Below are 13992 nucleotides of genomic sequence, written 5' to 3'. Positions count from 1 at the left end.
CAGCTTGTTTGTGCAGTTGATCTTTACAGCTGGGCACAACACCATCCAGGAAAGGGCCAGAATGTTTGTGAGCAGCAAGTTTGAGTTTTGGGGTGAGTTTAGCCATCAGGCCTCATGCTGCTTGTAGGATTCCTAGCTAAAGCTGCCTGGGAAGTCAGTGGAAAGTGAGTGTCTGGAGACTAAAATGGGTTAAATTGAAGAAACCTAAAAGATATAGGAGGAAAATGTAGTCCTCCTGCATATAGCCATAACCAACTACAATAACAACTCTCTCCATTTCTATAATGCCATTAACAACTCACTCAAGTCCAGGAATCTCCCAGGTATAGTTCATAAACAAATCCAACATGGATCACCACCACTTAAAATAAAAGTGAAGTTATCATTTCAGTCCACTCACGGAAGTTAATTTCAGAATTACCTCATGACAAATCAAGGAACACATTGGAAACTTTTACAGCCAAGAGAAGGGAGGAGGAACTTGTCCCTGGTCACCAAAGCTAAAAGCAGCCAACAACATCAACATCAATTTGTACTCACCTCAGCACATTTGGTTCCACACACCAGTGCAGTTTCCATGTTAAAAATAAGACTTATATTGTATGTTCAGCATTAATTAATGTCATTATACTTTAAGTGTATAGTTTAACTGGTTAAGTATAATTGAAACATAAGGAAATATGTGAAACATTCAACAAAAATAATTAAAGACAAAATTTTTGCTTCATAATCAAGATTTGGAAGCAACATGTAGGAGATCCCTTTCCCTCCTTCCGATACGTTTGGGAGCCTCACTAGTTTTTAAGATTTGAAATATAAAATTAACATATTGGAATCTTAAAATTATTGTAATTAAAAGAACATATATTTCAAATATTTAACAATATGACCACTGAAGTCTATATTTTTATATATATGTGACTATGACATAATGTTTATCCATGGCTGCATCGTCACAGTCCTGCTATACTACTTGATACCACTCACTGTCACAAATTGTTTAACTGTTTATTTTCCAGAAAATATTAATTATATCGATTAATCTTGTGTCCTTGCTTTCTTGTTCAGGTTTGATGAGGTGTACCACTTACTGCATTGAATATTTAGAGTTAAATGATGTAATGTATTTAAATATCAATCACTTATCCACAATAGAGTATTCTGTATGGTTGGCTGTCAGTCGCCAGTTAAAGAACCACCTTGTCTATTATTATTAATTCCCTCCCCATCTATTAGAGGAGTGTAGAACACACAAGCTGACATGTGGAGTCAAGGCCTGTGACTGAAACTGTGAATAACCATAGATGCACATCCAGCCCAGCCTCTGCATGAATGGTCAATGCTAGATGATGAGAAGGTAGAACTGACATTCCATTGTGCAGGGTCATGGCACCCAGGAGGGCTGGTGATTTGTCGAGGCAGCTGACAATCAAAATTGGATCAGGTTAGACTGGATGACAAAATTATTGTACCTTTTAACACTTTTTGTATTATTGATCGCAGATTATGCAGAGGCTTAAATAAGCATAGAAATATCAAACATCTGGAAACCTTAAGTGATAGCTGGTGTGTTGCCTGAAAATTAGGCTTTTAAACGCAGCCAGGAGGGGCCCATTTCCCTTTTGGAGATAAAAAGCCAAATAAAAGCGGCAGACACGAGGGTATTCTGGACTCAGAGTGCAGGTGGGAGTACTCTGATAATATATGTAATTTACTGGGGATACTCATCTAGAAGTTGTTTTACTGCTTTGTAAAGGTGTTGAAACAGCATTGTGAGTCACCCTAATGCTGTTTTCAAAAGTCTCATAAAGCTGGAGATCTTCAATTATGAGGTTATTAGAACAGCATTGTTAGATTTCCCTGTATAATATCACACTGTGTCAGTTTCAGTACATATTGAACTATCACAGTATCCTGCAGCTGCCAGCATTTAGCTTCACTGCTGTGATTTGGCAGCCAGTCCTTCAAGGAAAATATACATATTTTAACTGCACTCTTCCAACTACTGTTAAGTGTTGCTGCTACCAGAATGGCTGTTGCAATAATGGAATGCAGAAGTGTACTCCCAGGGACCTGCAGAGGTTGGTGAAGAACAACATTCAAACAAGACATGTTATTTGTTCAAAAGAACTATGGAGACCATCTAGGACTCCAGTGTTCCTGGCAAATGGATTGCTAATATATTTATAAAGGTTACTAATGCACGGGTGCTGTCTGTGAATTTCTGCACTTTGGAGAATTCTGTAATGCTGGCAAATATCCTTACCCTTTCTCTCTCTGTTTCTGTGGGCTAAAGGAAAAGTAGATTAAGTCATCTCTGCCTGAATATAGAGCTTGGGTAATTTCTCAAATGTAGCAATGAAAAGTAAACCGTGAGATGTGTCAGCAATCAGTTGGAACAACCTGGAAAGATTGCGAGTTTAAGAAGGTCTCTAGGAATTGCCTTCACCTAGCTTGTTAGAGTTTTTTGATAAAGTAACAGAGAGTGTTAGCAAGGTAAATGGAGTTGATATTATCGATATCCATGACCTTTCAAAGGGCATTTGTTAAAGGGCTTGTAGTCAAGACTAAAAGACCATGAAATAAAAAGGGTTGTAGCACATGGATAAAAAATTGGCTAAGTAAAGGAATAGCCATAGGGGCATCAAGTTACACGGCATGGTTTGGCTCACAATGGTTCTGCACCAACCATCAAGCATACATTTACACTAATCCCATTTTATTCTCCCCATATACCAACAACTCTCCCAAGATTCTACCACTCACCTACACACTAAGGGCACTTAACTGTGGCCAGTTTACCGACTAACCCACTCATTCTTGGGATGTGGAGGAAACTCAGGTGGTCACAGGAGAATGTGCAACCTCCACACCAATAGCACCGGTGCATATCCTCCAACCTTGTCTACTGCATTCAATGTTCTTGATGTGGCCTCCGATACATCAGTGAGACCAAGTGTATATTAGGCAACTGTTTTGTGGAACACCTGCACTCTGAAAACAGTGGCCATCCTGACCTCTTGTCTGCATGCCATTTCAACTCCTCTTTCGTCTATCGTCAGCCTTCTTCACTGCCAGGATGAAGCCAAAAGCAAACTAGAAGAACAACACCTCATTTTCCACCTGGGTAGTCTGCAACACAACGGTATGAATATCGAATTTTCCAATTTCAAGTAACCCAGCCAGGACCTTGGTGTGAACTCATGTTTCTGGAGATGTGAGGCAGCAGTTCTACTAGTGTGCCACTGTGCTGCTCCACTGTAAAAGACAGTTTTCCGGACTGTAGGAAAATGCAGAGTGGAGTTCCTCAGGGGCCAGTATCAGAACAATTGCTTTTCGTCGTATATATTAATGATTTTGACTTGGGTATATGGGGCATAATTTCCAATTTTGCAGATGATGCAAACCTTTGAGGTGTCTATAACCACCTTGAAATGTATTATTGTCTTCCTTGAGGTAAATTGTTAACTGTGAGGAAGAGAGTAATAAACTTCAAGGAGGATATAGACAGGCTGGTGGAATGGGCCGAGAGATGACAGATAAAATTCGTTATAGAGCAATGTGAAGTGTTATATTTTGACCAGGAGAATGAGAAGACACAATATAAACAAGTGGCACAATTCTAAAAGGGGTACAAGAACAGAGAGATCTGAGTAATAAGTGCATAGCTTCTTGAAAGTTGAGAAAGTAGCGAGTAAAGCATATGGAAACCTGGGCTTTATAAGCAGAGGCATCCAGTGGAAGCCTGACGAAGTCACGATAAACCATTTTAAGACATGGGTTGGCCACAAATTGCATATTGCCTCAAGTTCTGGCCACTACACTTTAAGAAAGATGAGATGGCTTTGGCAAGACTGCAGAAGAGATTTACTAAATTGATGTCAGGGATGAGGAATAGACTGGAGAAGCTGGTCTCTTTCTTCTTGAAACAAAGGAGGTTGTGAGGGCATCTATTAGAGATATTTTATATCATGAAGAGTATAGACTGAGGAGATAGAGAGAAACTATTCCCTTTTGTGGAACAGGTCAAGGACTAATGGACATAGAATGTAAGTAAATGGCAGAAAATAGTAAGTGGATAGGGTCTACAATGCTTTGTCAGATTAGTAGTGGAGGCAGATTCAATTGTGATGTTCAAGGGGGAAGTGGATAAGTATCTAAAGGGAAAGGATGATAGAGGGAGGGTGGGGGCGGGGACATGCAGGATTGCTCATACAGATGATGCATCAAAAGGCCTTTTTCTGTGCTGTAACCATTCTGTGACTGTACAATATTCTGTGCTAACTCCACTTTGAATTGCACAAGACTTTTTTTTATCTTTTGGGAATTTCTAAGAGACTGAGTCAACTTGGGACAGCTCCAAGGTATGATCAGTGGCTTGAAAGTGCATTGAAAGGTTTGAGAGAGGAATCATATGGGGCCAGGGGGAACATGTGGGGTGAGGGAAAACATATGGGGTAACCTCGTCATATCTCCAAGGGACCTGATTTAAAAAAAATGCACACACACACACACACACACACACACACACACACACAGACACACACACACACACACACACACACACACACACACATATATCTATCTGAATCTCCACAGCTTTGACCTGAGAGGAAAGTGACAACTACAGAGGTCTAAGATAAAACCATGGTAAAGCTTCAGTGACATTATTGGAACTTTGGAGAGTTCAGAGAGTTTGGAAAATTGCAGTCCCTAGATCTTAACAGAAATGGAGCAGGGAAATTCTGCTGTATTCCATCTGTATTTTATATTTGCAAACTGAGGATATGGAGGGAGGTGGGGGGCTGGGGGTGGTTTTTAAAATCAACCTTTGCACACCAAGAGGTCATTGGCATACTCCCTGTTCAATGTGGATAGAAAATTCTGAGGCGCATGTTTAAGATTCATTGATATATGCACTCAATAGCTGAGACCATGCATATGGGTCATTTCTTGAAAATCTGCCCTCATATAGTTATATTACAGGTTATACAACAGTTATATTACACAACAGTTATATTACAGGTTTACTATGCATGAGCTATACTACACACAAGGGTTTAATTTTCTCTGTGTATTAATTTTAGCACATTGGTTAAATATTTGTATTAAACTTCCATCTTCATAATTTTAATACAGTTGCTAACCTGTTTAAAATAAATCGATTAATAATTATTTTAAAATGGTGAAAACAAGAATTTAATGTGATTGTATTGAATAGAGTCTAACAGACAGTGCACCAGGTGAACAAATTCCCCTTGGATACCATGTTCAGTATTAATGTCTGAAAAAGGATACAGAGAAATATATTAAAATAATTCCAATCATAAAAGGGATGAGCTATAAATGGAGACTAGAAAGTCCTTCACTCAGAAAGGGGATGGTTAATGTACTTCAAGGTTCATAAAACATTATTAGTAATAATGTATACCCCCAGGTTATTACTTTAAAGTGCATCAGGCAAGTAGGACCTAAAGATTTGCAATCTGAGAATGAAAAATGTTTTGAATAACTTGCCAGATAGGCACTGGAGGCAACAAGGATGTATTCCCCCACCCCTCCCCCCACCATCACCACCACTTTACAGCTAATACTGCAGTGAGAAGTTTAAGTTTGAAATTTGATGCATGTGGTTTATCATCTTTCAAGTTCTGAGGTCTGGGTTTCTGAGTGCTCACAAATGGCAAAGTTGAAAGAGAGTGCCTTGGGAAAATGCACATCCATCCCATACTGCCTGTTGAACGCAATGGAGAGAATATCCTCAGCCTGCAGATTTTCTGATATGTGCTCATAATGTGGAATTGGAAATGGTGGAATTGGTTCATTATTGTCATTTATACTGAGATACAGTGAAAAACTTGTCTTGCATACTGTTCATACAGATCAATTCAGTACACAGAGCATTGAGGTAGTACAAGGTAAAACAATACAGAATGCAGAATAAAGTGTCACAGCTGCAGAGAAAATTCAGTGCAGGTAGACAATAAGGTGCAAGGTCATAACGAGGTAGATTGTGAGGTCAAGATTCCATTTTATTGTACTAGGGAACCATTTAATAGTCTATAACAGTGGGATAGAAGCTGTCTTTGAGCCTAGTGGTACATGCTTTCAGGCTTTTGTATCTTCTGCCTGATGGGAGCGGGGAGAAGAGACAATGTCCAGAGTGGGTGGGGTCTTTGATTATGCTGGCTGCTTTACTGAGGCAGTGAGAAGTATAGACAGAGTCCTTGGAGGGAGAAGATCCTTTGCCATATGTGCGAACATAGAAAATTTACACTAGATCTTCCTCTTGTGAAATGGGCTATATGAATGGTTCCTCACTGAACTAAAGCAAAGGGCTTCAATTACGATATTTGAATGGTTCCTCACTGAATTAAAGCAATAAGTTTAGAGGGATATGGGCCAAATGCAGGCAAATGGAACTAGCTTAGATGGGAATCTTGGTCAGCATGGACCAACTGAGTCAGTGCTTTATGACTCTATGACTAATAGGCTTCAAGTAAGGTAGATCCTTCTGAACATCATCTGGCCTTAGAAAGGGTGCCTGAGTCATGCTTGGAGCATATCTGTACATACAATTCACTCTTTTGAGTTTTTATTGCAGGGAATAGACTTTATAACATCATATATGACTCAGTTGGTAGCATACTCATCTCTGAGTAAGAAGTTTGTGGGTTCCAGCTTCTTCCATAAATTTGATTTACAAATTTTGCCATATCTTTCTGTACATACTGAAGAATACTGCACTGTTGTATATACCATCTTTCATCTTTCAGATTGTGTGGTCATTATCATTTTGCTGTTTGTTTGCTATATGGATCCTGGCTGCTGCATGATAACGCTACCTTCATTGCAGCAATGACTATATCACAGGAGCTGTAGAATACTCTGAGACATCCTGAGGTTATGAAAGGAGCTATAAAGCTGCAAGGACTTCCTCATTGCTCTTTCATGAGTCACTCACGTTTGACCCAGAAATTCAATACAATTGAAGAAGCAGCACTCCTTTGTTTCATATCTCATTTAGAGTGACTAGTTTGGATCAGAATCATAATATGTGAAGAACTGTGGAATCATTGACAGTGGACTGTTTTTGATACATCAATATGTTCCACTTGAGATGGCTGTTTACAAATAAGAACTACATATTTCATTGAACTAATCCAGCCCTGTGAAATATTCATTTTCTCTTCCTACGCTGCTCTGACACTTCTACATATCTGCAGCTCTCAAACACCTACAATTCTCATCTTTTATGTTGGGACTTGTGGCATGTTCTTAAAGCACAGGATCAACTCCCATGAGCATGTTGCAACTCCTCCTCCTTCACCATCTCCTATAACTTGTAACAGTCAAGGTTCTGTCAGGTTGCCTGTCCGACATCAACTCAAAGATGAAATAAATCACCTTACAACCAAACATCTGGAAAACAAAAGGTGCCATTTTCAGCTGCTGCCATAAACTTCAGTGCTATGTCTTGCACTAACCTTGCACTAGAATTTAAAATCCTCCTCTTCAACCTTCTTTGTGGCCTTGCCCTTCTCTATCTCTGCAGTCTCCTTTATTCTTGCATTCTGACACTCTGACATTGGCCTTTTCAGAGTCCCATGGAACTGGTGGCAGAATCTTCAGCCACCTTGGCTCCAGTCCCACAAACATTCTTCAGTCTTCTTTGAATACTTCTCATGAGCCACTATTAGCATTCAGTCACTTCTCGTTCCCTGACTGGCACATGATTGTTTTCTATCCTATGAAAGACATTTATAATACAATTTTCTGTCTTAAAGGTGCAGAGCAAAGTTGCTGTCATTCTTCCACCATCCTGAATGCCACCCCTGCTCTATACACACACAACTGGATAAATGATACATTTGTTCAGTGGCAATGAGCTGTTGCAATAACTATTGCAATGCACTTGACCACAGAATGAGCACAGCGCACATTCATCTGGTAAAATTATTCTGTTATCCATTTGTACAACATACCTAATGCTCATGAATGTCCCATACTTTAATCTTAAAATCTGAGGTCATCTTGAGGCTATGAAAAGTTGCTATATAAATGCACAACTGTATATTATTTCTTTGTATGTCTTTCATTCTGTCATTCATAGTAAGGTTGGAAGAGGATGAGAACAATTCACCTAATGATTATTTTCCCTCTCCTACTGAGCAAGTGGCTCCCCTCTTTAACACAGAGGCTATTGTGATCATCTCAGTCTATACATATCCCTTTGCCAAAATTCCTATTTCCAACTAGATACTTATCCAACTCTTTTATTTTTAAAAAAAACTTTACTGTCTCATTTTCAATTACTTTTGCTGAATGTCTGTTTTCTCGTGCCCTGTTTGGAAGAAACAGAGGCCTTTTGTTCAGCTAACGGTATCATTTAAATTGCAGATTGGGCCAATATAAGTTAACCTTAACACAGCAAACACTAGAAGATAGTACAAGGTTACTGGGAATTGTACTTAAAGAGCAACAAATTTTCTAGTTTACAGATTTTTCACATGCAAACTTCCTGTATTACCAGGGGATCAAGTGGTCCTAGACTGGCTGATTAAAAAGTTTACTATTCTTGGTACAGTAGCAGAGTAATCAGGTTACCGGACTGCAATCCAGAAGCCTGGACAATATTTTTAAATTCATTCATGGGATATGAATGTCCCTGGCAAGGCTTAATTACGTCCGATTTGAGGAGGCATTTAAGAATCAACCACATTTGAATCTGAAGTCACATACAGGCAAGACCAGTAAGTTTGGCATTTTGGTGACCCAGATCAGTTTGCAAGGACAATTTATTTGCTTCATGGTCATCATTATTAATTCTAGTTTTTTTATTCCTTGGTTTTCTTTGCAATTACTTGAATTTAACTTCTCAATTTGCCACAATGGGATTTCACCAGTGGAAGCTGAGATCATACTCATTGAAGAGGCTATAAGGGATAGTCATGAGAGAATAGGGAAATGCTGTGGCCAGAAGCAGATCAGAAGGCTAACAGCTAGTGGACATTAAAAGAACTAAACACTTGAAAAACACTTTGGACAAATGTTTCTTTGTATTCATGGAAATTCATCCTCAGTCAATTGGTCTAAACGTGCTGTATAGAGACAGCAATATTTTAAACAGTCTCTGAAATTCATTTCATTGACTTCAATTGAACTGATTTTTAGTGATAGAATTCAATGTGCTTCCACTAATATGGTATGTTTGGCACTATGGATCTGTAAGCTTTTTTTCTATGTCAGATGCTGCTCTACTCACAGCATCTGTTGAGCATTTTGTATATCATTTTAAATTTTCTGCATCTCTAGAGGTTTTTTTCCAGTAAGAGTTTAGAAAAATAAATTCTGAAGATGATTTTATTGAGAAAGGCTATACAAATCCCTCAAGACTTCACTGCTTAAAGATTTACTTCCAGCTGTCCAAGACAATGCACCTGACCTTATCCAGTTATCCAGTTGTCTGACATCAAATAAGATTCACTGCAAACTGCAGCCTGTGCACAGTTTACCTTGTCTGGGTGCAGTCAATATGACTAAAAACCTTCAAAATTGTCCTTTCTATTAGCAGTCCAGACTGATGGAGCTGTGTTTATTTAGCTTAGAGTGCAGAATGACTCCAACAAATGAGCAGGAATCCTAACCAGCATAACGTGTTGATTGACAATAACCAAGTAAATGACCGTTCTTAATTGCTCAATAAATCCAAGTACTAATGCTGGAAAAATATTCTATGTGAAATTACTTTGCACTTTTATTCCACCAGATGGAAACTCGCCACCAGAGTGATTGTAGACAGTTCAACATTTTTATTGAAGAGCTCTCTCAGATGGCTGAGTACTCACTCACAAAATGACTGTTATGGTGTGGGAGCTGCTGACATAAATCTGCTATAACAGAGGCTCATGTACAACCTCATATATGAATGCTGTTGGCATATCACTGCAATAAAGTCTTGATCTGAAACAGATACCGGTACTTAATAAATCCTGAGAAATACAGAACAAAGACTGGGGCTTAACCCTTTTGGTTAGCTGTAAGTTGGGTTTGGCATTTGGAAGTCCTCACATCTGTAACTTGATTATATAACTTTTAATTCCACTCTTCCAACAACTTCTTCCACACCCACAACCTTTAAAGTACTGCAAATACTTGTTCAATACCACACCATAATGTAGAATCAATGCATTATTCTTTTCAAAAATATGTCAAGTTTATGTACGTCCCTTTCACAAACATTTGTCCAGGAAAAGATGTCTCCCTATTAACATATAATATGTAATTTATTGATCCCAGCAACAGACTAAGGAAATTCCTAGTAGAGTCTCTCTCTAAAATAAACTGCAATTTAATAACATAAAGTCAGTCCTAATGAATTCTTTTGAACTTCAATAGAATTCTACTCCAATGTCAAACCCAAATTTGACCCTGAGATCAAATTCCTTAAACCTAACTTGCCAAATTTATTCTGGTGCGGGGCTCATAGGGGACTGTTCTGCTAACACTAGCGGTAAGGCCAGATGCACGGCCAGCTGGACAGCAAGAAGCACAAAGGGCCTGTTCCTGTGCTGTACTGTTCTATGTTCCATGTAAGCAAGAGTGGGAAGTTTATGGGCGGGGGAGGTGGGGGTGGGCCGGCGCTGGAGCGTGCTGTTGGAACAATAAATTGAGACGAGAAATATTAAGGTGGTTGTATTAGTGAGCATGAATCTAGGAGGATTGACAGGTACATGAAGAACCCACATAAAAATGGTGGGAAAGATAAGCTTAGCTGCACTTTTAACAGGAAACTATTTGGAACATAGAACCGAAAGCGGCCAGCCAGCCACTAGAGCCTGTTCGGGCACTCAATTGCATTGTGACTGACCTGTATCTTAACTCTATTTACATTATTTGGTTCATTATTCCTTAATAAAAGTGTCTAACAAAAAATATCTCTCTCAGGTTTGAAGTTGTTGATTGACAAAAACTTGAACTGTTTTCTGGAGGACAGTGTTCCAGAATTCCACCTTATGCTCTGTGCAGAGATGCTCACAGGTGCTGTTCTAAACACCCTAACTGAAGGTTGAGGGCTATGCCTCTGCTCTGTACCCACTTTGATTACTCTGGGAAGAAGCCAGAAGAACGAGGGTTGCAGTATGAATGTATATAAGTGGCTTGAATGTAGGAACTGACATATTGTGTTATACTAAATTTGCTGCTGATACAAATATAGGTAAGAAAATAAACGGTGAAGGGGTTACAAGAGGACACTGATGGGTTAAGTGAGCACCCAAAGGTTTGGTGAATGGAGTACCATGTAGGAAACTATGAAATTGTCCATTTTGGCAGGAAAAGTAAAACAGAAGCGTATTCTGGAAAAGATGAGAAACTGTAGAGTTCTGAGATGTAGAGATCTGGATGTCCTTTATATTACAGTAGGTATGCAGGTAGAGCAAGTATTTAGAGAAGCTAACAGAATGTTATTGTTTATTGTAATGGAAAGTGAATAAAAAAGCAGGGAGGTTATTCTTCAGTCAAACAGGGAATTGATAAGACTGCATCTATATTACTGCATCGGGTATTGATTTCTGTATTTATGAAAGGATGTAAGTGTCTTTAAAGCAGCTTTGGAGATTATTTACTGGACTGATACATGGAATTGTTAGGTTGTCTCATGAGGATGAGTTGGACAAGCTAGGCTTGTATCTGCTGGAGTTTAGTAGAGTGAGAGGGGACGATGGAAACATCAAGGATCTTGTGGGCCTTGACAGAGTGGATGCGGGGAGGATATTTTCTCTTTTGGAAGAATGTAGAAAAAGAGGTCAGTGTTCAAAACTAAGAGGTCGCCTATTTAAGACAGAGAAGGGGTAAAGGATCGTTTTCCACAGAGGGTTGTGAGTCCTTGCAGCTTTCTTCCTCAACAGAGAATTTGAAGCAGAGTTTTTGAATGTTTTTAAGACAGAGTTAGTTGGATCCTTGATAAGCTTGATATTTGGCATGACCCCTTTGACACTCACCAACTTTTATTGATGCATCATAGAAGGCATCTTATATGGATGTATCACAGCTTGGTACAGCAACTGCTCTGTCCAGGACTGCAAGAAATTGCAGAGAGTTGCGGACACAGCCCAGCGCATCACATAAACTAGCCTCCCCTCCGTGGACTCTCACTGCCTCGATAAAGCAGCCAGCATAATCAAAGACCCCACCCAACCGGATCATTCTCTCTCCTCTCCTCTCCCATCAGGCAGAAGATACAGGAGCCTGAAGGCGCATACTACCAGGCTCAAGGACAGCTTTTATCCCACTGTGATAAGACTATTGAACGGTTCCCTTATACGATGAGATGAACTCTTGACCTTACAATCTACCTTGTTATGACCTTGCACCTTATTGTCTACCTGCAATGCATTTCCTGTAGCTGTGACACTTTACTCTGTATTCACTTTACCCTGTACTACCTCAATGCACTCTGTACTAACTCAATGTATCTGCACTATGTAATGAATTGATCTGTATGAACAGTATGCAAGACAAGTTTTTTACTGTACCTCGGTACAAGTGACAATAATAAACCAATACCAATCCCAATCCCCTCCCCAATTACTCAGCTATCAAGTCCCTATGCGGATGTACATCTAAACTATCTATTGTCCCTAAATGGTTGTCTGCAAGACTCTACAAGAAATGGCAGTAAAACGTTCCAGGCGTTTGAAGCTCGTTGGTAAAAGGTACTATGGATACACAGGAATGCAGAGTTGAGGTTACAATCAGATCAACCATGATCTCATTAAATGGTGGAGCAGACTCAAGAGGTTGAGTAGGCAATGCCTGCTCCTAATCCTTATATGGTGTTGTCCATGTGAATGAGCCCACTGTAATTTCCAGGATCAATTTAACAAGTCTATGTTGCTGACACAGAACTCTTTCTGATGGCAATGCCTGTTGGAAATTTAAATATGTGTTGTCCACAATAATCAAACTATTAGTTATGCAGGTTAATGTGTTGAACCCCTTACTCCAAACATCAACTAACTGTCTGTCTTCTTGATCCTAATCCCCTCTCCTAAAATGTTCTGTAACATTGTTCCATCTCCACAACTAAAGGCCTTATCGGCCTTTTGGCCAACATCTCCCAAGCCTGTCCTTCAGTTAAGAAAATATGCAACACCAGCCTATTGCACCCATGGATCAGGCCTAATGGGTGCACTGGCATCTCTTGATAAGAAAAACTTTTTTGAAGTTAGCTTCTTCTATAGAAACAAAAGTTAAAAAATAATGTATGGAGTTATCTTGCAAGTAATCAGCTGGTTATCTGAGTAATAAATGTGAAATAAATATAGATATTTATCAACTAATCATGAACGCATGATTTACCATCAAGTTCAGTAAATTCCTGTCTCATGAACTGTCTGGTTCAATATATTTCAGCTGAAACATGTGTGGCACTGAAATAAATCCATTATAGCCATAAAAATAATTTAGATGCCAAAATTTGATTTATTATTTCAATAATACACATAAACCACAAAAAATACATGAGCACCATTAATTAAAATTTAATTAAAATTCTCCTGTTATTGATTTTTTTCTCTTTCTCCCTCCTAATTTTAGTTTTTTCCTTTTATTTTGTTTTATATTACCTTAATCCTTTCTTCATACTGTCTATTAAAAAGCAAACATGTTTTCTTCTCTCTCTCTACTTTTCTCATACATAAGAAGGTTTTAATAAGTGGGTTTTGATAGGCTTATGAAAACTGATAATGAAAACACAGGTGAGTGGTATTTGATAAAGCTGGGTGATTGACATGATCATCTGCTGGCAATAGAATTGATTATAGAGGACCTGATATTAGGACAAGCATAGATTAGAGAGGCTGGGACTGTTTTCTTTGCAGAACTGAAGGCTGAGAGGAGATTTGGTAGAAATGCATAAAATGGTGAGGTGCCTGGACAGTGGGAGGTTGTTCCCTTTGGTGGATGGGATGTGGACTAGAGGTCATAGGT

Source organism: Pristis pectinata, chromosome 5, assembly GCF_009764475.1.
Source record: "Pristis pectinata isolate sPriPec2 chromosome 5, sPriPec2.1.pri, whole genome shotgun sequence".
Lineage (NCBI taxonomy): Eukaryota > Metazoa > Chordata > Chondrichthyes > Rhinopristiformes > Pristidae > Pristis > Pristis pectinata.
Note: the sequence above shows the minus strand (reverse complement) of the source record.